The sequence below is a fragment of the Mustela erminea genome, chromosome 8 (assembly GCF_009829155.1).
Source record: "Mustela erminea isolate mMusErm1 chromosome 8, mMusErm1.Pri, whole genome shotgun sequence".
Taxonomy (NCBI): domain Eukaryota; kingdom Metazoa; phylum Chordata; class Mammalia; order Carnivora; family Mustelidae; genus Mustela; species Mustela erminea.
In genome coordinates this window covers 95,391,186-95,417,573 of record NC_045621.1, presented here as the reverse complement: position 1 = coordinate 95,417,573, position 26,388 = coordinate 95,391,186, and the positions used below count along the sequence as shown (strand labels likewise).

Here is a 26,388-nt window from a genome sequence, read left to right as displayed (position 1 = left end):
CACCCCAATATTTATAGCAGCAATGTCCACAATAGCTAAACTATGGAAAGAGCCTGGATGTCCATGAGAAGTTGAATGGATAAGGAAGATGTGGTATATATATACAATGGAATAGAGCCATCAATAAAATTAAATCTTGCCATTTGCAATGATATGGATAGAACTAGAGGGTATTGTGCTAAGCAAAATAAGTCAATCAGAAAAAGACAATTATCATATGATTTCACTGATATGAGGAATTTGAGAAATAAGAGGACACAGGGGAAGGGAGGGCAAATTGAAACAAGACAACATCAGAGAGGGAGACAAACCATAGGAGACTGAATCTCTGGAAACAAACTGAGGGTTGCTGGATGGTAAGTGGGTGGGAGGGATGGGGCGCTGGGTGATGGACACTGGGGAGGGTGTATGTTATGGTGAGTGCTGTAAATTGTGTAAGACTGATGAATCACAGACCTGTAACTCTGAAAAAATAATAAATTATATAAAAAAAGAAAGAAAGAAACAACTTGCCTGAAGACATGCAACTAGAAAGTAGCAGCACAAGGCTGCAAAGTCACCTCTGTCTCTCTATCTATAAAGCCAAAGTGGACAGGCTCTCGCCTCTGCTTCATCCCAGTTTAATTACTACTCTATACCTCTGGGATAGCATGGGCTTAAACAAGCATGCAAGCATTTATGCTCTGCCACAGCTGACACTAGATCCTGATCCGAACACAGCTGTACCTCTTACCCTCCTCGGTGTGACCTTCCTGAACGTCAGTCTGGTAGGAGCCTGGTTCTCTTATTGGCACTGTGGAGACAACTGTCAGATGCCATCATAATAAACAGTGAGACTCGTTGGAAGCCTACCAGTGTTCTCACTTATCTGCCTTCATGGCATCCGTTCATTTCATGGTGCTTACGTCTGCAGCTTGATTAACTACGTTTGACTTGTTTTCTGGAGTTAAGGCTCAACAGGTACACCCTTCCTCCAAACCAGCAGGGTTCTTACCAGTGGCCTCAGAAATCAAGACGCTCATTTTCATGCAGGATCCAGAGGGCTTGGGGTGGGGAGCAGTAATTAGAATGTCCCCTCTTCCCACTCCTGGCCTAATTCTGTGCCACAAAAATTTGGCCTATAAGTGTTCAAGCAAATAGATCTGAGAGATGCCAAAAGGTTGAGTCAACCCAAATGTCTCTCCCATTGACCTGCTCCAAGGTGAGAAATTCCTACCCTTAGTCAGTCCTAGGAAATATAATATTCTTAGAGTGTACCTTTTGCAAAACAAATATAGAGAGAGCAGCTCATCCCCCTTGGTATACATAAGACTCTCATATGTTGCCTCCATTTATAGGGGCATAAAGCCCAACTCTGTTTGGAACTATGTACGTTTTAAATGTGATTTATTATTGTCTGTTTCTCTTTCTCAATAGTCTATGAGCTTTGTGAGTGTGAGAGGCCTTATATTTTTTTATTTGCTTTTGGAGTTTGAGCATTGAGCATGGTACTAGACATTTAATAGGTATTTAATAAATATAGATGGAAAGAATAAATGAATTGCAGCTCAAGGGAGAGTGAAAGGAGGTTAAGGAAGTGGCGCCGAGTATAAATCTTTTAAGAAGACTGTCTTAGAGAAGAGAGAATGAGTGGTAGTCAAAGAGGGACACAGAGGAAGGGAGACTATTGTTAATGGCACACTGGGAAGAAAGAGATGGTAGAGGAGTAGCTGTCCACTGCCAACTCCAGGTGGCATCATTTACATCACATTGCATGTGATTGGCACACCCTACAGTGGTGCAGTGCAGCGGCCCATTATGTAAGACAGAAGCAATAACTGATGGAGAAGAAGATAGACAGGGCGGGGATATAGAGCATAGACTGGCCTTAATTGGGGTATTCATCCTTTGAGACTGGACACGTGAATACATTTGGGGTAAAGTGGGAGGCAGGAAATTAGGGCAGTTTTTGCACAATGTAAGCCTTTTTTGGTCATATAGGAGATTACACCATCAAACAATGAGAGAACTGGGGTTCTGTGAAGAGTTTAAGGAAAGTAATGAAGGTTTGAAAGGGAAGACAGAGTGGACTAAAGACCAGTAGAAGGATGTAACTAAACCACAAGGTATGTTCTAGGCATCACAGACCCATTCTGGCACCAGTACAAGACTGGGAGACCTGGGATCACCCAAGAGAAAGAAGTGGAGACTGGAAAATGCACTGGGGGAGGTGGTCATGGCTGGAGGGTTGTCTTCCATGCACAGCTTCTAATTCACAAATTACTGAGCAAAGCTCAGTAAGTAAACTGTCTAGACACAGAAAGCATATTCCTATCAGAACTACTATTTACAATCACTTGATTCTCTAGCTAGCAACCTGCAAAAGCCCATTTATTCTTCAGAGTCCCTGAAGACATGAACAAATGCTGTATTAATCCTTCAGTGTCACCTCCCACTCTTCCTAATTATAACCTTTCTATGGGAAAATGTATGCCAGGTTACAGATCAGTAGACCAGGAACACCCCTTCCAACCCCATCCATCTCTGAGGCTCTCCCCTAGCTTCCCTGCCCAACATGTGGTGAGGGTTCAGAGCCAGGGTCTTCAGTGGGACCAAAACTATAGCCCCAGAGCTTGTTAGCTGCGTTCACCCAACCAGGCACTGGACCTGTATGCATTTGTAAAGGGATCAAGAGCTCCCCAGGATTCCAAATTCCCCACCACTGGCAGTGCCACCACTTGGGCTTAGGGGAGGGTGGTGTTGGAGAAGGGCATAATCTCAGACAAGTCTCCCCTTGATGGAGAAGTCACTCTTATTTCATAACACCTCACCACTGAAAGAGAATTTAGACTCCGACCCAGCAGTTCTATTTCTAGGAATGTATCTGGTTGAAACACCTGCACAAAGGTGCAAAGATAATGCTCAAAGCTGTTCCCTGCAGCATTGTTTGTAATTTTAAAAAGCTGGAAACAATGTAAACATTCATCCGGGGGAGAATGGGTAAATTGATTGGGGTATCCTTGTCCTACCATTCAGGGGGCCACCATGTGACCTCTAAAAGGATATGGTATATCTATAAGTAGCAACGTGTATATGACTGATACATAACTGATTTTAAAAAGTGGATTAAAAACAGTATATGTGATATGAAGTTAGAGCTTTATAACAAAATATACACATGTTAAAATGTGTGTATATATATGTATGTGTGTATATATATGCATGGTTATGAATGTGCTTAAAAACACCTTCTAGGATGAATGCCTAATTATTAACAGTGTTTACCTCTGGGGGAAGGATTGAAGTGGGGAGTGGTGGAGAAATGGAACTTTCATACTCTACTTCATACATTACAGAATTGCCAGAACTTTTTTATAATGAACCTGTATTATTTCTATGATAAGAACAGCATTTGAACTAATTTTTAAAGAATATTAGGCATTGTAAATATGCCAGTGCACCATAAATTAATTTATAAATGGAATGCTTTCCCAATGAAAATACCACAAGGGTTTTTTTTGGAATATAACAAGCTCATTTTAAAGTTTGTATGGAAAAACTAATGTACTGGAATAACAAGAAATTTTCTAAAAAGAAGAAAAATGAGAGGAGACAAATCCTAGGTACTAAAATGCACTATCAAAGCCACAATAATTAATAGAATTACCTGGGTAGTGACCCGTGATTAAACAGGCAGAGCAATTCAATAGAAAAGAGCCCAGAAAGAGACACAAATGCTTATGAAAATTTGTTATTGGATAAAGATGGCACTTCAAAGCAGTGGGGGCAACAAATCCTTCATTAAAGCGTATCAGGACAATTAAGTTGCCAGCTTGGGGGGAAAAAAGGAACTGAATCTCTCATTTGATACCTATTCCTAATAAATTCTAGGTAAATCTATACATAATGATAAAAGCTATATAAGTATTAGAGCAAAGCACTAGAGGCTATGAGAATATTTTACACCACAGGAATGGAGAGTGCATTTCTAAGCAATATGCAAAGCCCAGAAGCCATAGAAGAAGTCACTGATACATTTGACTTGATAAAATTAAACATTTTATACATGGTAACAAATATCATGAGCAAAGTAAAACAAATAAACTACCGACTGGACAAATACCTGCTTAATAAGTGTTAGGAGCCTAACCTCCTCTCTCTCTCTCTTTCTCTCTCTCTTTCTCTCTCTCTCTCTCTCTCTATATATATATATATATATATATATATGTATAGTTTCTAAATAAAATTTTTAAAAGGCCAATGAGCCCATAGAAAAATGAGAAGAAGCATGTATAGGAAATTCACATAAATACATACACAAAGGGTTCATGGCCACATAAAAGATGGTCAACCTCATATGAAACAGCACAGTATCATTTTTCATCTAGCAGCTTGATAAAGCTTCTCATTAAGTTTAGTAATAAAGTTTTAGTAAGGCCATGAGTAAGCCGTGTCAGTGAGAGGAGTTCTGTCCTCTTTGGAAGAGCACTCGGCAGTATCAGAATAAAAAGGGTACCCATCCCTTGATAATGCATTCCCCTTCTAAAATTTCATCCTTCAGATATGCATGTGTGCAAAGATATATATTCAAAGATTATAGAACCCAAGACTAGACACAACCAACCTATTGTCACTAGGGAACTGGTGAAATAGACTGCAATCTGTAGATGTCAGGGAATGAAACACAATGCAGCTCTGGACAAGAAGGAGGGCATTTTAGGCATGCAGATGTGGAACAATCTTCACACTGCTTTTTTTTTTTTTTTTTTTTTTTTTTTTTTAGATTTTGTCTATTTATTTGACAGAGACAGATTACAAGTAGGCAAAGAGGCAAGCAGAGAGGAAGAGGGAAGCAGGCTCACTGCTGAGCAGAGAGCCTGATGTGGGACTTGATCCCAGGACCCTGAGACCATGACCTGAGCCGAAGGCAGTGGCTTTAACCCACTGAGCCGCCCAGGCGCCCCACACTGCTATTTCTTAGTGAAAATCCATGAGCAAAGCAGTGTTTGTAGTATGCTACAATTTGTGGAATCTGTGTTCATGGACTCTCCAAAAGCACACACAAGAAAGTGGTACAGTGTTTGCCTCTGAGCAGGGAGAGCAATGACTACATGTTTGGGGTAGAAAAGAAACTTATTGTCACTACAGCTTATTCAGACTAATTAAATTGTTTACCAAATGCATACATTCATTTTTCAGTTAAACAAACAGGATATGATTTAAAATACAGCATTAGTGGGCACCTGGGTGGCTCAGTGGGTTAAGCCTCTGTCTTGGACTCAGGTCATGAACTCAGGATCCTAGGGTTGAGACCCATAATCGGGCTCTCTGCTCAGCAGGGAGCCTACTTCCCTCTCTCTCTCTGCCTGCCTCTCTGCCTATTTGTGATCTCTCTGTCTAATAAATAAATAAAATCTTTTTAAAAATTCTGCACTAGAGGTCATTAGCTAAGTCCAAGCCTCCCATTTCACAAAGAAATGGAAGCCCTGCCCGTTCCTGCATTTCTTCAGCAGATGTTTTTGAGTGCTTATTAGTTTCCTATTGCTGGTGTACAAATTAACACAAACTCAGTGGCTTAAAGCAACACAAATTTATTTTCTTATAGTTCTGGAGGTCAGAAGTCTAAAATAGGGTGCCAGGTTAGTAGTCCTTCTGGAGCCTCCAGAGGAAAAACCATTTCCTTGCCTATCTCAACTTTGGGAGATTGTCCACATTCCTCGGCTCATGGACCCTTCCAGCAATTGCATCATTCCCACCTCTGCTTCCATCATTGCATCCTCTTCAACTCTGCCCTCCTGCTTCCTCACCTTTATGGTCCCTCATGATTATATTGACCCAGATAATCCAGGAAGATTTCCCCATCTCAAAACCCTTAATTTAATCACATCAGCAAAGCCCAAGAATCAGAAGACCGGTAAGGTAACATAGTCAGTTTCAGAGATCAGCACTTGGACAACTTTGGGGGCCCTTGTTCTGCCTACCACAAGTGCCTTCTGTCAGCTGCTGCCTACTCTGCTCCAAGCACTGAGGATACAGCCATGAAAGCAGACATACAATTCCTCATGAAGTTCACATTCCAGCCGGTTCAGGGGAGACAATAAACAGCATCTGTAAGTGAAATAAAATGTTAGATGATGACCAGTCTATATAGAGAGAGTGCATGAACAGGAATGAGGTAAAGAAGATTTGAGACTGAGGTGGAGGACTTTAAAACCAGGAAGCCCCACCCCGGGAAAGGGGCATTGGGAAAGGGTGTGAGGATGTGGAGGAGGCAAGGGAGAGGCCATACTGACATCTGTGGGAAGAGTGCTCCAGCAGAAGAGACAGCAAATGCAAAGATCCTGTGGCCACAGTGCATCTGCCACATTCATGGAGCAGACGGTGACACGTGTGGCTGGAGAAGGTAAGGGAGAGTCAGGAGGGAAACATGGTGTAGGGTCTTCCAGCCTATTGTAAGGGCTGCCTTTACCCTGGAGTGAGATGGAGCTTCTAGAGGAATTTACGCAGAGACAATAACAGGATCTATCTTACCAAAATCCTGATCAAATGCAAGCAAGAAGCCAGGAAGGTACTGTGGGAATCTGGGCATTATAGAGTCGGTAGCATGTTCATGGCACTACCAGTGCAGGTGAAGAGAAGTGATTTGCTTTTATGATATGACAGGATGTGACATATATACTAAGCCAGATTTACAGACAGACTGTTTGTAGGATGTGAGAGAAACTGATAAGTCAAGAATGAGTCTAAGGATTTTGGCCTGAGCAGTTGGAAAGATGAAACTGCCATTATTAGAGAAGCAGGTTTTGAAGAGTAGTGGACTTGCGGGGGATAATGCTTTCAGTTCTGGAAATGTGAATTTGGAGATTCTATCAGACATTCAAGGGGAGCTGTTGACTGGGAATCTGTAAATCCACATCTCGAATTCAGGAAAGAAGGCCAATCACAGATAAAAATGGGGATCAGAGAAATGGCATTTAAAGACATGAGATTGAACACTGGACCACCTGTTGGCAAAGATAGAGCTTGAAATCAGATTCCATCGCTCCCGCCCTCCTATGTGGGTGACTTGAGATGGAGACGGACTATATTCCTTATTCTTTCTTTGATTTATAAAAGAACTTCTATCTTTAATGGGAAAGTATTCCATGTTCAGTTTATAGAAAATCGACATCAAAAACAAAAGACCTATAAGCTCATTAACTGTAAATAATCACTCTTAGCCATTTGACATACTTTCCTTTCAGGCTCTTGCTGATGTAAAGCATACATCTGCATGTTACAAAATGCCCAAAAAGTATTCATTGATTTTTGCTTTTTTTACTTTGTAAAGAAATACGAGAAAGAAAATGAAGGGTCCCTGAGAAAGCTCACCAAATGAATACCCATCCATGAAATTATCATCACCATCGCGAATGCAGGCTTTCTGCCCAGGGATGCTGCATTTTGCAAAAGGATGGCCAGTGCCTCCTCCTGAGCTGTGCAACCACTCGGCCCTGCCATCTGTTGAGCAGACAAGGCAGCCTGGTTTTCTCACATGCACCTCTGGCACCTGGTGAATAAACACATAAATGGGCACTTGGTTGGTATGACCGTCTTTTACGTAATATGCCTCACCACGGAGCCTCTACCCTACACCGTAGCTGGCTAAGTCAGAGGCTGTTTCTGTGGCAGCAGGGAATTTACTTCTTTACCTAAACTGGGAGGTTCAGGAAAGGTTATTGAGCCGCGGTTTCACGGTGGAAAGAGAAAATTGTCTCAGACAAAAGGCAGGGGGGATAACCCTAGGGAATTCATTTTGTCTTTTCAGCTCCCGGAACATCTTATTCAGAGGGGAACTGTCACCTTTCTATTTCAGACCTGGTATGTGGCTCAGAACTAATGGCCTGCCTGCCTTTCTCCTGAATTTCTTTGAAAATTTGAGGCCCAAAGAGAGTCCCCAGGGAGCATCTGCTCTAGATATGGAATGGCAAAAGGAACAGGGAGTGTGGGGCAAAATCTCACCTTCCCCGCCCTCGGCCCCTCCTCCCAGCTGCTCCCACCCGGACAAGATGAAACTGTGGTATGACCACTGGGCCCCCAGAACCACAGTTTTCATCTCTCTCTCTCTCTCTCTCTCTCTCTCTCTTTCTTTTTTTTTAAGGTTTTATTCATTTATTTGACAGAGAGATCACAAATAGGCAGAGAGGCAGGTGGGTGGGTGGGGGGAAGCAGGCTCCCTACTGAGCAGGGAGCCTGATGCTCAATCCCAGGACCCTGAGATCATGACCTGAGCCGAAGGCAGAGGCTTTAACCCACTGAGCCACCCAGGCGCCCCACGGTTTTCATCTCTTATCACATTGTCTTTAGGACATTAAATGTCACTAGCCCTGCCAAGAACCTGGCATGATGCACTGGTAAAAGCTTAAATTGCAGAGGGAGCACACCTGTGTTCAAACCCCACCTGGAATAAGTTACTTTGTCTCTTCCAGACCCAGTTTCCACACCTGCAAAATGGGAATGATAAAACCCACCTGTTATGTCTGTGAGGGCAAGACTAAACAAAATGTCTGCAAAGTCCCTGGCTCATACAGGGTCACAGCAAACATTCCTTCCGTCCCTTTCACTGAGGCCAGCCTTGTAGAGATAAGGACTTCCCCTCTGTAAGTTCCTCTTGGCCACCTCAGAAGGTTATCTGGTGACACACTTCTCCTTTAGCATCTTCAATGGTGCTCCAGAAAAGGAATCACACGTCATTACCTTGACATTTGCAGTCGATACTAAAATAGATGTGATATGAAGTGCAAAGACTTAAAGTCTCAGTTCAGGGCCTAAAATGGTTTCAAAATAAAAATGACCTGGGGCAAAACATTAATTTGGGAGAATGTGAGTAACTCGCTTTGGGGGAATATACAGATGCTCTCCAAAGTTGCCTCAACAGCAAAAGTCAGTAGGAGGGAGCTGTGTGAGTAGCCTATGTATAGAAAAGAAGTTCCTGTCCAGTGTTCTGAGGGGTGTCCTAGGATTGAGTCCAGGTGAGGCTGTCTGAAGAATTGTACATGCAGGTCCTGGGAGAAACACCAGCCCTGGTATTATAAATGATTTCCACAGATAATCTTGCCAAGAGAGTCCTCCCCAGAGGAAATGGGAAAGCATGAGATAAGCAATCTCCTCCTTTTCTATTTAGGTATCCTTAAAGACACACAGAGGACAGCAGTGGTGAATAAAAAACAATTTCAATTTAAGGTAGAGATGTAGTTTCAAAGTAATTCCTACAAATGAGTATTAAATGCATAGGGTGTGACAGGAAAGATAAAGGCCAAGTCCTCCACATGTCGTGCTATGCCCCTGCGTCCTTCCTTTGAATACTCCCCATCAGCTGTTCTGAACTCTATTCACTTCCTTGAACACGTGTGTCTCACACTCTGTGCACCTGCACAAAGACCCTTCATTCTTTCTGTCTCAACTCCAGGGGCGAATAGCAGTTGTGTCCAAGGCCAGTCTTGGTGCATGTATTTCTCACACAGTCATTGGTTTGGATGTGGACTTGAAACATAGTTGTGGCAAAGAGATGGAAGGGTAATGTGCTGGGGGGAGAGAGGATTCAGGAAAGAGACTTCTTCACTGATTAAACATAAAAGCCCATTAAACAAAAAGTTCCTCTTATTTTCCCAGGCATTTGCATGTCCTTGGGTGAAGCCTGGAACAATGGCAGTCATTTTGTGACAGGGAGGGTGATACGGAGATATGATGAGGACTACAAAGTGGGAAGATGAATCTGGGATTTTGACATTGTTTGAGACATTGGACTCATTAGCCCAGCAGCTACCATACCTCGGGACTTTTTGCTAAATAAGATAATGTATTTTCCTTACAGTTGTAGCCATTTTGAATTTTCTACTCATTGCTACTAGAAGAATCCTAACTGATATACTACTTGAAGTCAATGTCTACTCACATAAATTTTAATCATATGAATAGTTTCAAGACTAAATTGTCTCTCTCTGAATTTTCCAGTTTGCTTTTTGAGGGAGTGGGGGAATTTGAGGGCATAGTGACGGAGGGAAAGCACATTTTTTTCTTGTCTGTCTATAAACTAATGTTAGCATTTGCCTGAATGTTTGTCCCTGAGGAGATGAATAGTTATTTTTCTATGTCTTATTAAGGTGTGTATGTGTGTGCTTTAAAGATGGACAATTGCTTATAAAAGATGAGGAGCTGAGGGAAAAGGGAAAATGGGCTATTTTGTGACACGTTTTATAGGAGTCTATACTTGAATAGTCAAGGCACTTCCTCCATGTGACACAAGAACACGTGACCAAAGGAGGGTGTGGGTACAAAAATCTAGCCCTCTCTGTTCATTTAGTCAAGTACTCTGGCACAGGCTACATCCAGTTGGAGGGAAGGGTACATCTTTCTAATCTGCACAAGAATAGCATAAGTGGTAGCTTGAGGGGCAATATTGCCTCAAGGCCAGTAACTAAGTAAGGCATGGAGGTCATAGAGAACTTAAGTTCATATTTTGGCCAAGACTATTCTAGAAGTCCAGGAAGTAGGGACTTTGGCAATAGCAGGAGAGAGCTCCTGAAAGAGATATTTCTTATAGCAGCATTATCAACAACAGCCAAATTATGGAATGAACCCAAATGTCCATCAACTCCTGAATGGATAAAGAAGATGTGGTATATGTATACAATGGACTATCACTCGGTCATCAAAAAGAATGAATCTTACCATTTGCAACAATGCAGATGGAACTAATACTAGCGTATTATGATATAATACTAGTAATACTAGTACACTAGTAGTACTAGTGTATTATGCTAAGTGAAATAAGTCAGAAAAAAATAAGTATCAAATGATTTTACTCATATGTGGAATTTAAGAAACAGATGAACATAGGGGAAAGGAAGGAGCAATAAAATAAGATGAAAGAGAGATATCCTTGATAACTCCAGAAACATGCTACTGTGTCTATAAATTGCTTTAAATATTTCCTCATAGAGCAGGTGTGATTACATATGTGCTAGTTAGTTCAAACATCATCTCTAAATCTATTAGCTGTCCAAATCAAGAATATGTGTTCTATGGTTGATCAGTTGAGCTTTATATCAGAAGAACCACAACAAGTGCTTCTAAGATCAGCATTTCCATCATGTTTCAATAATTAGAATAGTGAATGCCAGAAATTACTTTTCAGAAAAAAAAGGAAACATGCCCCTGAAAGCTAACAGCTCTTCCTACAACTGCCTCCAGAGCTCATGGAGAGGATAATCAAAGTTGGTGGCACAGAAAAACCTTGAATTCACCTCCTATGGACACACCAAATCCATACCTTTGTATAGAATGATTCCTCCAGAGGAAGATATGAGGGCTGAATGGACAGCTTCTGCACAAGAAATAATAAAGGGCCCACACAGAGAAAAGTAGGAGAGACTGAGACACAGCAATGAGAATCCCATCAATGACATGGCAACCTGAGTAGGAAAGGATATCACTAAGGGGCCTCTGTGTAGACTAAGGCACCCTGAGGCACAGTGGAAGAATAACATTTTAAAAGATAACTAGACTATAAGAGAAAGAAAACCATTTACTAACACTAGAGCATCACCAAATGTGCAGGAAAATGTTGTAACTCTCTCCAGGGTCAGAAGCACCAGCACACACCATTTTTTACATCCCCTCTCCACTTTGATATTGTGGACAAGATCAGGCTCCAGGCACACTAGCTGGTCTGCTAAGGCCACACAAGTAAGCTCCAGGTCCCTAGCCCATATGAGTTAGTCCCCAAAGATAGACCTGTTATGGCATACACTGAACCTCCCTGCCCCAATTCCAACCATCTTTCCAGTGCAGATGCAATGCAGCATGTTTCAGGACTCTCCTGGCCTTGCCCAACACAGCCATCCAACCAAGATGACCCAGGCATGGCATAATCCAGAACCTCCCACCCTAGCCTATGCTCACTTCAGCTCCAGCCACCTTATCCAGGTAAGCCCTTGACAAGTGTGGCAAGTTCTGGGAAAGCTCTTCTATCACATGTCCACACTAACTCATCTCACCAGGGTGTGTGAAGCACTCCAGGGCCCCCTGGACCATATGTATACCAGCTTCAGCTGATCTGCCAAGGTGGCCCTGGCAAAGCATACCCTGGGATACCCTGTCCTGCATCTGCTTTAGCTCTAACCATTCTGCCAAGGCAAGCTTAGCATAGTATACCCAGGACCTTGGCCTAAGTCTGCTCTAGCCGTCCCAAGGTAGTTCTAATACTGCATTTGCTGAAACTCCACTGGCCTGTACCCACTCCAGCTCCAGCCAGCCAGCTAAAGCTTTTGGGTACACACAGTCTACACAAGGATGTTCCTATACACTGTCACTTCTTCAAAACCAAGAGAAGAAGCTGTTCCACTTAATTCATAGAAACAAACACAGAAAGTCAAACAAAATAGGGAAACAAAGGTAAATAAGTTTCAAAGATGAAAGAACAAAATAAAACACCAGGGAAAAATCAATGAAACAAAGGTATAATTTACCTGTAAACAGTTTAAAACAATGGTAATAAAGATCTTCACCAAACTCAGGAGGAGAATGGAGGAATACAGTGAGAACATCAACAAAGAGTTGGAGAATATAAGGAAGAACCAATCAGAGCTGAAGAATACAGTAACTGAAATAAAAAATACACAGAGGGAATCAACAGGAGATTAGATGATACAGAAGAATGGATCAGTGATCTGGAAGGCAGAATAGTGGAAATCACCTGATTACCCAATCAGAAGAGCAAAAGGAAAAAAATAATTTTAAAAATGAGGTTAGTTTAAGAGACCTCTGGGATAACATCAAGCATAATAATATTCCTATTATAGGGTTTCTAGAAGGAGAAGAAAGAGAAAGGGGCAGAAAACTTACTTGAAGAAATAAATGGCTGAAAAATTCCCTAATCTGGGTAAGGGAATAGACATCTAGGTCCAGAAAGCACAGAGTCATAAACAAGATGAACCCAAAAAGATCCATACCAAAACATGCTATAATTAAAAGGTCAAGAGTTAAAGACAAAGAGAGACTCTTAAAGGAGGCAAGAGAAAAACAAATACTCACATGCAAGGGTAACGTCATCAAACTATCAGCTGATTTATCAGCAGAAGCTACAGGCCAGAAGACAGCAGCAGAGTATATGTAAAATTCTGAATGGGAAAAACACACAACCAAAAATACTCTACCCTACCAGGGTATCATTCAGAAATGAGAGATAAAGAATTTCTCAGACAAGCAAGAACTAAAGGGGCTCATCACCACTAAACTGGACTTACAAGAAATGTTAAAATATCTTCTTAAGCAGAAAAGAAAAGACCATATCTAGAATTAAAAAAAAAAAATAAATGAAAGAAAAACAAATCTCACTGGTAAAGGCAAATAAAGAGTAAAGGCATCTGGGAGATAAATCCCACCTGGTAGATAACAGTACGTTAAAAAGATTATCTACCATGACCAGGTGGGATTTATCCCTGGGTTGCAAGGGTGGTTCAACATTTGCAAATCAATCAATGTGATAGAACAAATCAATAAGAGAAGAGAGAAGAACCACATGGTCCTCTCAATTTGGTGCAGAAAAAGCATTTGACAAAATCCAACATCCATTTCTGATTAAAATGTTTCAAAGTATAGGGATAGAAGGAACATTCCTCAACTTCATCAAATCTATCTATGAAAAACCCACAGTGAATAACATCCTCAATGGGAAAAAGCTGACAGCCTTCCCTTTGAGATCAGGAACACGACAAGGATGCCCACTCTCACCACTCTTTTTCAACATAGCATCAGAAGTCTTAGCAACAACAATCAGACAGCAAAAAGAAATAAAATGTATTCAAATTGGCAATGAAGAAGTCAAACTCTCTCTCTTCACAGATGACATGATACTTTATATGGAAAACCCAAAAGACTCCACCCCCAAACTACTAAAACTCATAGAGCAATTCAGTAATGTGGCAGGATACAAAATCAATGTACAGAAATCAGTGGCTTTCTTATACACTAACAGTGAAAATACAGAAAGGGAAATTAGAGAATCAATTCCATTTACTATAGCACCAAGAACCATAAGATACCTGGGAATAAACCTAACCAAAGAGGTAAAGGATCTGTACTCAAGGAACTACAGAACACTCATGAAAGAGATTGAAGACATAAAAAGATGGAAGACCATTCCATGTTCATGGATTGGAAAAATAAACATTGTTAAAATGTCTATACTGCCTAGAGCAATCTATACTTTCAATGTCATTCTGATCAAAATTCCACTGGCATTTTTCAAAGAGCTGGAGCAAACAATCCTAAAATTTGTATGGAATCAGAAGAGACCCCGAATTGCTAAGGAAATGTTGAAAAAGTAAAACAAAACTGGGGGCATCACATTGCTGATTTCAAGCTTTACTACAAATCTGTGATCACCAAGACAGCATGGTACTGGCACAAAAACAGACACATAGACCAGTGGAACAGAGTAAAGAGCCCAGATATGGACCCTCAACTCTATGGTCAAATAATCTTTGACAAAGCAGGAAAAAATATCCAGTGGAAAAAAGACAGTCTCTTCAATAAATGGTGCTGGGAAAATGGGACAGCTATGTGTAGAAGAATGAAAGTTGACCATTCTCTTACACCATACACAAAGATAAACTCGAAATGGATAAAGATCTCAACGTGAGGCAGGAATCCATCAGAATCCTAGAGGAGAACATAGGCAGTTATCTCTTCAACATCGGCCACAGCAACTTCTTTCAAGATATGTCTCCAAAGGCAAAGGAAACAAAAGCAAAAATGAATTTTTGGGAGTTCATGAAGTCCCAAAATCTTCCACAAAAAAAAGCTTCCGCACAGCAAAGGAAACAGTGAACAAAACAAAGAGGCAACCCACAGAATGGGAGAAGATATTCGCAAATGATAGTACAGACAAAGGGTTGATATCCAGGATCTATAAAGAACTCTTCAAACTCAACACGCACAAAACAGATATGTTTTTTCATGTCAAAAAATGGTCAGAAGACATGAACAGACACTTCTCCAATGATGACGTACAAATGGCTAGCAGACACATGAAGAAATGTTCATCATCACTAGCCATCAGGGAGATTCAAATCAAAACCACATTGAAATACCACCTTACACCAGTTAGAATGGCCAAAACTACCAGACAGTAAACAACATGTGTTGGAGAGGATGTGGAGAAAGGGGAACCCTCTTACACTATTGGTGGGAATGAAAGTTGGTACAGCCACTTCGGAAAACAGTGTGGAGAATTCTCAAAAAGTTAAAGATATGGGGCTCCTGGTGGCTCAGTGGGTTAAGCCACTGCCTTTGGCTTAGCTCATGATCCCAGGATCTTGGGATCGTGCCCCGCATTGGGCTCTCTGCTCAGCAGGGAGCCTACTTCCCTCCTCTCTCTGCCTGCCTCTCTGCCTACTTGTGATCTTTGTCTGTCAAATAAATAAATAAAATCTTTAAAAAAGATTTTTAAAAAAGTTAAAAATAGAGCTTCCCTATGACCCTGGAATTGCACTATTGGGTATTTACCCCAAAGATACCGATGTAGTGAAAAGAAGGGCCATCTGTACCCCAATGTTCATAGCAGCAATGGCCCTCATCAAACTGCAGAAAGAACCAAGATGCCCTTCAATGGATGAATGGATAAGGAAGATGTGGTCCATATACACTATGGAGTATTACGCCTCCATCAGAAAGGATGAATACCCAATTTTTGTATTAACATGGAGGGACTGGAAGAGATTATGCTGAGTGAAATAAGTCAAACAGAGAAAGTCAATTATCATTTGGTTTTGCTTATTTGTGGAGCATAAGAAATAACATGGAGCACATGGGGAGATGGAGAGGAGAAGGGAGTTGGGGGAAATTGGAAGGGGAGATGAACCATGAGAGACTATGGACTCTGAAAAACAATCGGAGGGTTTTGGAGAGGTGTGGGGTGGGAGGTTGGGTGAGCCTGGTGGTGGGTATTATGGAGGGCATGTATTGCATGGAGCACTGGGTGTGGTACATAAACAGTGAATTCTGGAACACTGAAAAGAAATTTTAAAAATAAATAAAAAATTAAAAAATAATAAAAGCAGTGGATAGGTCCCTTAAATGAAGCTAATATGAAGGTGAAAAGACAAAAACAGTAATATCAATTACAACTATAAAAGTAGTTAAGGGATATACAAAATAAAAAGATGTAAAATACAATGTCAAAAACATGAAAGATTGTGGGGCAGGGAATATAGCACTTTTTGAATGCATTTGAACTTACACAACTATCAGTTTAAAACAGACTGCTACATATAGAGAGCAATATATTTGAGCCTCATGGTAACTACAAACCAAAACCCTACAATAGACACTCAGAAAATAAAGAGAAAGGAACCCAAACATAACACCAAAGAAGGCCACCAAACCACAAGGGAAGAGATTATGAGAAGAAGAAAAGAGCAGAGAAGAACTACAAAAATAAGCAGAAAACAATTAACAAAATGGCAATAAGTACATACCTATCAATAAATACATTAAATGTAAATGGACTAAATACTCCAATCAAAAGACATAGGGTGGCTGAATGGATTTCTAAAAAAACAAAACAAAACAAAAACAAAAACAAAAAAAAACCCCAACAACAACAAAAAAACCATCTATGTGCTATCTAGAAGAGATTCACCTCAGATCTAAAGCCACACACAGGTTGAAAGCAGAAATAGAACAATATATTCACTGGAAATGAAAAGAAACCTGGAATAGCAATACTCATACAAGACAGACTTTAAAACAAAGACATTAACAGAAGACAAGGAGTATTATACAATGACATAGGGGTCAATTTAAGAAGAGGATATAACATTCATAAATATTTATACTCCCAACTTAGGAGCATCTAAATATAGAAAGCAAATACTAACAGACATAAAGGGAGAAATTGACAGCAAAACAATAATAGTAGGGGACTTTAATGTTCCACTTACATCAATCCAGACAGAAAATCAGACAAACAGAAAATCAATAAGGAAACATTTACCTTAAGTGACACATTAGAATAGATGTATACTGAGTAGATGTATTAGAGTAGAGTAGATGTGTACTGCAAAGTACACATTCTTATCAAGTTCACATGGAACATTCTCCAGGACAGACCACATGTTAGGGCACAAAATTAATCTCAATAAATTCAGAAGATTGAAATTGTATCAAGCATCTTTTCCAACTGCAACAATATGAAACTACAAATAAAAGAAGAAAACTGGAAAAACCAACCATGTGGAGACTAAATAACATCTAACTAAACAACCGATAGCTCCACAAAGGAAATTCAAAAATACCTTGAGACAAATGAAACTGGAAACACAGTGTTCCAAAATCTGTGGAGTTCTAAGAGGAAAGTTCATAGTGATAGAGGCCTACCTCAACAAGTAAGAAAAAAATCCCAAATAAACACTCAAACTTTACATATAAAATTTAGAAAAAGAAGAAAAAAACAGCCTAAATCTAGTTGAAGTAGAAAATAATAAATCAGACCAGAAATATATTAACTGGAAACTTTATTTTTTTTTTAATATTTTATCTATTTGACAGACAGAGATCCCAATTAGGCAGAGAGGCAGGCAAAGAGGGATTGGGGGGAAGCAGACTCCCTGAGAGCCTCCCTGCTGAGGGTCTCCCTGAGAGCCCGATGCGGGGCTCAATCCCAGGACCCTGGGATCGTGACCTGAGTCAAAGCCAGAGGCTTTAACCCACTGAGCCTCCCAGGCGCCCCTACATGGAAACTTTAAAAAATAGAAAAGATCAATGAAACTAAAAACTAATTCTTTGAAAAGATAAACAGAATCAATAAACCTCTAGCCAGACTCATCCAGAAAGTAGATAAATACATACACAAAATCAGAAATCAAAAAAGTTATAACTGATATAACAGAAATACAAAGGATCCTAAGAATTTACTACAAAAAAATACTATGCCAATAGGAAATAAGTAAATTCCTAGAAACACTATCATCCAAGAGCAAATCTGAAGAAATAGAAAATCTGAATAGACCAACGACAAGAAATAAAATTGAATCAGTAATCAAAAAACTCACAAGGGGCATCTGAGTGGCCCAGTTGATTAAGCATCTGACTCTTCATTTGCGGTCAGGTCACAATCCAGAATATGGGATTAAGCCCAGTGGCAGGCTCCACACTAAGTGCAGCATCTGCTTGAGATTCCTTCTCCCTCTGTTGCTCCCCCTGCTTGCATGCTCTAATTCTCTCCCCAACTCAATAAATAAATAAATAAATAAATAAATAAATAAATAAATAAAATATTTTTAGAAAGAAATTGCTTTTTAATGATGACACTTATTACTTGTTAATTAACATGACTCATGGTTAAAAATGCATTCTCATTAGTGAAAACAATGGTATTTAAGATATGCAGGCTGGATAAAATATTTCAGTGACATTTCCAATCTTTTACAAGAAGTAGGAATCCTACACCCTGAAGAATTGCTCTTAAATGATCTCATATCCAGGCATTGTTTCCGAGAGTTTCTGGTTGCCAAAGCCATCCCTAACCCTAGTTGAATTTAGTCTGTGGAATACTGAAGTGACCCTCAATTGAACTTTCTGGTGAGGTGTATCAAAGTAACTTATATGGCAGAGAGCTGGAACTTCACTAAAATTACACAAGAGGCTTTAGGGACCTTTTTGGCCCTTGCTGCTTGCTAATAAAAGTTTGTGTAATAAACGTCTCCAAGGGTGGCAGAGTTTGGTCTGAGACTTGCTTTTATTATAACAATATCATGGGGCCCACTGAAATGTCCCATCACTATCCCTCATGTTAGCTTGCAATAGGGCACCATCATCAATGCACTGAGGTTACTTTAGGAAGTTTTTAGATCAATGGATATTGGCCTATGGGGAGCCAGAACATGACCATGACAGAATGTGGTGGATAAAAGAGAAAAAAGGTGGTGATGCTCCAAGGTAACTAGTGGACAAACAGGTTTGTAAGCACTTGTGAGGCATCCCTTTAGAGACTCCCGGGGCGGGGGGCGGGGAATAGAAGGTTCTTGATAAGAAGCTGCTGAGATTACAGCTGGTTGAGGCTTGAACTTATTTAGTTTGGGTATAAAGCAAATGTACCTGCCTGCAGACTGGAAAAGTCTGAAATCAGTTACATCCACTGATCACACATAGTTATATAAAATAAATCACTTTAAATATATAGTGGTCTTGGTATAAGCTATTCTAGGGGGGAAAACAGTTGAGGCAATCCAAGAATGGAGGTTTTGAACAAAGTTATGGCTTCTATAAGGTTTAATGGGGACATAGCCCCTTTTCCTCTACTAAACTTGTCAGTAATTTTATATTTCTACATATACTGCTATATTTCTGGGAAGGGTTGACGAGTGGAATGGGTGGTAGATATTGTCCCAAAGGTTTGTCATGTGAATCTTCTGGTTGATAGTATCAAATAACAATTACTGAGAAAACTGTGACATTTGGGGGTGTCTTGGATTTTTATTTTACCTCAAGAGGCCACTTTGATGGGGTTATTGTTCAGGAATATGGGCACACCACAGAGAGAAAAAAATTTAGATGGGGTTTTAAGAAGTGCACCTCATGAGAGGAAGCAAGAAGGGGGAGGAGTTGCAGACTAAAACAACATTAGGTCCCAGAAGTTCAGCTAAATAGTTATCAAACCATTCTGAAACACCTACAAACTCAACAGGAGAGAGAAGAGAAGAAGAGCAACAATTCTAGAAACAGAAAATCGACCACTTTCTGAAAGGTAGGATGTGGGGAGAAGGGAATCCGAAGCAACGGGAAGATAGACTGTTGGAGAGGCCAGCTTCCGACAAGTGGTGGAGCAGCGGAGCACAAAATCAGAACTTCTAGAAGTCATCTCCACTGAGGGACATCGCTCCAGAGCTAAGAGGGAGATGGGGGGGGGGGGTGGAGCTCTCACGGAACAGTGTGGTCTCAGGTCTTGCAGGGTCACAGAAACACCAGGGGTGCCTGAGTGTGGCAGTGTTACCAGGTATCGTAGTGGGGAAGCTGTCTACAGAGATGGAGCTGGAACCGAGGAGTGAGCTCTCAGCTTGGTGTTACCTTAAACCATGATCCAAGGTACAGTTGGACCACTGCCCTTTGAGCAGGGACCCCACAAGTGGCAGATCCAGAGAGACCCCCTCTTTCCTCCTTCAGGAGGAGTGGCACAGGAGTGTGCTGCAGGAATCTGCTGAGTTTGGAGGCTCCAAATGGGGCTGTGCGCCAGAGATAGAAATGCTTGTTCACAGACCAAGTGAGCACAGAGTGCAGTCAGAGACTAGGGAAATGGGAGGGATTGACTGCGTTTCTCTGAGGGAGCACTGAGGAGTGGGGCCCTGGGCTCTCAGCTCTTTTGGGCCAGAGACTGGGAGGCTGCCATCTTCATTTCCAACCCCCAAAGCTGTATGGAAAGTGTTCAGGGAACAAACGCTCCCAAGAGCGAACCTGAGAAGATTACTTAGCCTGGCCCCTGGCAAGGACAGTGCAATTCTGCCTCAGGCAAAAACATTTGATAATCACTTCAACAGGCCCCTCCACCAGAAGATCAGCAAGAAAATCCAACTGAGCCCAAGTTTACTGATAAACGAGAACTGCGAACTCCAGAGCTAGGGGAATGTAACTCATAGAATTCATGGCATTTTCCCCAGGATCCTTTAATCTTGCAAAGTGAAATTTTTTTAATTTTATTTTTTCTTATTCTATTTTTTAAAACATTTCCTCTTTCCTCTTTTAATGTTTTTCAACTATTTTATCTTAACAAAACCTTTTTTTTTTAATCTTTTTAAATTTTCACTGTTATAGTCATATTTTATCCCTTCATTGTATTTAACCTCATTTTTGGGATACATATAGGATTTTTTCTTTAAAATTTTGGGATGCAATATCTTCTAATAGATCAAAATATACCCTAAATCTAGCACATGGCTTTGTTCTAGTCTCCAATCTGATCACATTCTCTCCTCTTTTTTTTTTTTTCTCTTTTTCCAACCAATTTATCTTTTTTAAAAAAATTATTTATTTATTTATTTGTCAGAGAGAGAGAGATAGAGCACAAGCACGCAGAGTGGCAGGAAGAGACACAGAGAGAAGCAGGCTCCCTGCTGAGCTAAGAGCCCAATGTGGAACTCAATCCCAGGACTCTGGGATCATGACCTGAGCAGAAGGCAGTGGCTTAACCAACTGAGCCACCCAGGTGTCCCCTAACCAATTTATCTCATCAATTCCTTTTTTAGAACCTTTTTAAAATTCTCATCTTTACATTTATATTCCATCCCTTCATCACGTTTACTCTTATTTTTGTGTGTGTATATATATATATGCATGTAGGTTTTTCTTTCTTTAAAATTTTGGGAAGTAGTTTCTTCTAAGAGACCAGAATACACCCCAAATCAAGTGGGTGGCTCTATTCTATTCACCAGTCTTATATATATATTTATGTATACATATATACATACACATACACATATGTGTATATATGTATATGTGTATGTGTATGTATATATGTATACATATATATATATATATATATATAAATATTTTTTCCCCCTTTCTTCCCTCAGTTTCAGGTTTCTTCTGGTTTGGTTAGCATATATTTTTCTGGGGTCTTTGCCACCCTTTTAGTATTTTATTCTCTCATTCATATATTCTTATCTGGATAAAATGACAAGATGGAAAAACTCACCACAAAAAAAAAAAAAAAAACAAACAAGAGGCAGTACCAAAGGCTAGGGACCTAATCAATATGGGCATTGGCAATATGTCAGAAATAGAGTTCAGAATGATGATTATAAAGGTGCTAGCTGGGCTCAAAAAAGGCATGGAAAATATTAGAGAATGCTTTCTGGAGAAATAATAAAATCCCTTTCTGGAGAAATAAAAGAACTAAAACCTAACCAAGTTGAAATAAAAAAGGCTATTAATGAGGTAAAATTTTTAAAAATGGAAGCTCTTACTGTGGGGATAAGTGAGGCAGAAGAGAGAATTAGTGATATAGAAGACCAAATGATGGAAAATAAAGAAGCTGAGCAAAAGAGAGATAAACAACTACTGGACCATGAGGGGAGAATTCAATAGATAAATGATACCATAAGACGAAACAATATTAGAATAAATAGGATCCCAAAAGCAGAAGAGGGGGGCAGAAGATATATTGGAGCAAATTATACTAGAAAATTTCCCTAATATGGTAAAGGGAACAAGAATCAAAATCCAAGAGGCACAGAGAACCCACCTTAAAATCAATAAAAATAGGTCCACACCCTGTCATATAATAATAAAACCTACAAATCTTAGTGACGAAGAGAAAATCCTAAAAGCAGCTTGGGACAAGAAGTCTGTAACATACAATGGTTGAAATATTAGATTGGCAGCAGACTTATCCACAGAGACCTGGCAGGTCAGAAAGAACTGGCATGATATACTCAGAGCACTAAAATATGAGGAAAATATGCAGCCAAGAATGCTACCAGTCATCAAAAATCTCCCAACCAACAAGAGCCTAGGGCCAGATGGCTTCCCAGTAGAATTCTACCAAACATTTAAAGAAGAATTAATACCTATTCTCCTGAAACTGTTCCAAAAAATAGAAATGGAAGGAAAACTTCCAAACTCACTTTATGAGGCCAGCATTACCTTGATCCCCAAACCAGACAAAGACCCCACCAAAATCCTTGATGAACATGGATGCAAAAATTCTCACCAATATACTAGCCAATAGGATCCAACAGTACATTAAAAGGATTATTCACCACGACCAAGTGGGATTTATTCCTGGGCTGCAAGGTTGGTTCAACATCTGCAAATCAATTGATGTGTTACAATACATTAATAAAAGAAAGAACAAGTACCATATGATACTCTCAATAGATGCATTTGACAAAGTACAGCATCCTTTCATGGTCAAAACTCTTCAAAGTGTAGGGATAGAGGGCACATAACTCAATATCATCAAAGTCATCTATGAAAAACCCACAGCGAATATTATTTTCAATAGAGAAAAAATGAGAGCTTTTCCCCTAAGGTCAGGAACACGCAGGGATGTCCACTATCACCACTGCTATTCAACATAGTACTAGAAGCCTTAGCCTCGGCAATCGGACAACAAAAAGAAATAAAAGGCATCCAAATCCAAAAACAAAGTCAAACTCTCACTCTTTGCAGATGATATGATACTTTATGTGGAAAACCCAAAATATTCCACTCCAAAACTGTTAGAATTCATACAGGAATTCAGTAAAGTGTCAAGATATAAAATCAATGTACAGAAATCAGTTGCATTTCTATACACCAACAGCAAGGCAGAAGAAAGAGAAGTTAAAGAATCAATTCCGTTTACAACTGCACCCAAACCCATAAGATACCTAGGAATAAACCTAACCAAAGAGACTAAGAATCTGTACTCAGAAAACTATAAAGTACTTATGAAAGTTATTGAGGAAGACACAAAGAAATGGAAAAACATTCCATGCTCATGGATTGGAAGAACAAATATTGTGAAAATGTCTATGCTACCTAAAGCAATCTACACATTTAATGCAATCCCTATCAAAATACCATCAACTTTTTTCAAAGAAATGGAACAAATAATCCTAAAATTTATATGGAACCGGAAAAGACACCAAATAGCCTGAGGAATGTTGAAAAAGAAAATCAAAGCTGGTGGCATCACAATTCCAAACTTCAAGCTTTATTACAAAGCTGTCATCATCAAGACAGTACAGTACTACCACAAAAAGAGACACATAGTTCCATGGAACAGAATAGAGAGCCCAGAAATAAACCCTAAACTCTATGGTCAACCAATCTTTGACAAAGCAGGAAAGAATGTCCAGTGGAAAAAAGACTCTTCAACAAATGTTGTTGGGAAAATTAGACAGCCACATGAGAAAGAATGAAACTGGACCATTTCCTTACACCACACACAAAAATAGACTCCAAATGGATGAAAGACCTCAATGTGAGACAGGAATTTATCAAAATCCTTGAAGAGAACACAGGCAGCGACCTCTTCAACTTCAGCTGCAGCAACTGCTTCCTAGAAACATGGCCAGAGGCAAGGGGACAAAGGCAAAAATGAACTTCATCAAGATAAAAATCTTTTGCACAGCAAACAGTCAACAAAACCAAAAGACAACTGAAAGAATGGGAGAAAATATTTGCAAATATATCAGATAAAGGGCTAGTATCCAAAGTCTATAAAGAACTTATCAAACTCAACACCCAAAGAACAAATAGTACAATCAAGAAATGGGCAGAGGACATGAACAGACATTTCTGCAAAGAAGACATCCAGATGGCCAACAAACACACGAAAAAGTGCTTCACTTCACTTGGCATCAGGGAAATGCAAATCAAAACCACAGTGAGATACCATCTCACAGCCGTCAGAATGTCTAAAATTAACAAGTCAGGAAATGACAGATGTTGACGAGGATGCAGAGAAAGGGGAACCCTCCTACACCGTTGGTGGGAATGCATGCTGGTGCTGCCACTCTGGAAAACAGCATGGAGGTTCATCAAAAAGTTGAAAATAGAGCTACCCTATGACCCAGCAATCACACTACTGGGTATTGACCCTAAAAATACAAATGCAGGGATACGAAGGGGCACGTGTACCCCAATGTTTATAGCAGCAATGTACACAACAGCCAAACTATGGAAAGAACCTAGATGTCCATCAACAGATGAATGGATAAAGAAGATGTGGTGTATACATACAATGGAATACAGCCATCAAAAGAAATGAAATCTTGTCATTTGAAGCAACATGAATGGAACTAGAGGGTATCATGCTTAGTGAAATAAGTCAATCAGAGAAAGACAATTATCATATGATCTCTCTGATATGAGGAATTTGAGAAGCAGACAATTATCATATGATCTCTCTGATATGAGGAATTTGAGATGGGGGATAGGGAAGGAAAAAGTGAAACAAGATGGGATCAGGAGGGAAACAAACCATAAGATATTCTTAATCTCACAAAACAAACTGAGGGTTGCTGGGGGGTGGGAGGTTAGGGAGAGAGGTGTTGGGTTATGGACATGGAGGAGGGTATGGGCTATGGTGAGTGCTATGAAATGTGTAAGCCTGATGATTCACAGACCTGTACCCTGGAGAAAAATAATACATTATATGTTAATTTAAAAAAAAACCTACAACCAACATCATAAAAAAAAAAAAAAAGGAAGAGGACCTCACTACCACAGGTTAACAGGATTTAGTTGACCTTAGTTTGACTGTGTCCTACAAAACAAAAAGGGAAGTTGGACTAGTCAGAGAGCAAATGGGTACTGCACTCTTGTTAAGTGCTAAGCAGTGTGCTGGGCACTCTGACCCAGTCCTGCTATGAATAGTCTTGCTAATAGCAAAGACAAAATAAAACATGTTAGTAGGTGCAAATCAAGTAAGAAAAAAAGCCTATGCCTTTAGGAGTCGGTGTTTGTCATTCTAACCAATGTGTTAGTACCAATAAGTAGAACATCTTTAAGGATAAAACTCCTGAGCCCTGACATACTGTACTCTAGATGTCCTTCTTGTCACTTCTTTTCTTCCAATAATGGAAGACTTTTTGAGTATCTGTTGTGTCCTTAATACTTGTGGTAAGCTCTGATGATACAGAGATGAAAACACAAGTTATGGCCTTTCAGAATTCATAATCTCATCTGTGGCTATGAGAAGACTGTGGTAAAAAAAAAAAACTAAACAATTAGCTTGGTAAACAATAAAAAACAGATCTAGAATAGTGGGGGCATAGGAAACTCAGAGGAGATGCATCAAACTCAGAAAATATGATGAGGTTATAAGGACAACTCCCTGGGAGTGACACCACTTGAGCTGAGTCCTGAAGTACAAGCCAAGTGGCCAGGGCAAAGGATCAGGATGAAAGACATTTGACTAGTTTGGGAGCATGTGCAAGATCTGTCATTATGACTTTGGGAGGCTGCGTGGGGGTAGGGACACAGCGGGGTCACAGGATGCACTGGGGTAGGGGAATGGAGGGAGGACATCAGAGAAAGCCAAAGCTTTAGGCCAAGCCCAGATCACAGAGCAAATTCAACTTATCCCAGAAGGTGACAGAAAGTGAAAAACTTTAAAACAGAGAAGGAACAAAATAAATTTTTGTTGGAGGAGAAAGAAAACAGACTGTAGAGAAGAAAGGAAGAGACAGCACCATGGCAGGGGTTTATGTTGTAATTTCTTGCAGAGCCCATTTAGGTATATTTACCCAAAGCAGTCTACTCATATAGGTAGTCTATATTTTTTTAAGGGTCTATTTATTTATTTGCAAGAGAGAGTGAGAGAAAGCATGCACAAGTGAGGGAAGCAGCAGAGAAGAAGAAACCTCAAGCAGACTCCCTACT

At 40.1% G+C, this 26,388-nt stretch overlaps 1 long non-coding RNA gene across 2 annotated transcripts in view; it reads right to left on the bottom strand.

The window, feature by feature from the left end:
* Window positions 1–5,407: 5,407 nt before the first annotated feature.
* LOC116596898 overlaps window positions 5,408–26,388 on the bottom strand; it is a 75,008-nt gene continuing 54,027 nt past the window's right edge. Inside the window, exons 1-4 of one of the 2 annotated variants that reach the window (XR_004288353.1) lie at window positions 22,846–22,858; window positions 12,861–12,863; window positions 7,351–7,528; window positions 5,408–6,087 (exon numbers count right to left, since the gene is read on the bottom strand). This is a non-coding gene — a long non-coding RNA (uncharacterized LOC116596898). Of the gene's footprint in view, window positions 6,088–7,350; window positions 7,529–12,860; window positions 12,864–22,845; window positions 22,859–26,388 lie in introns of those variants that run through there. The other variant, XR_004288352.1, reaches the window with a different exon arrangement.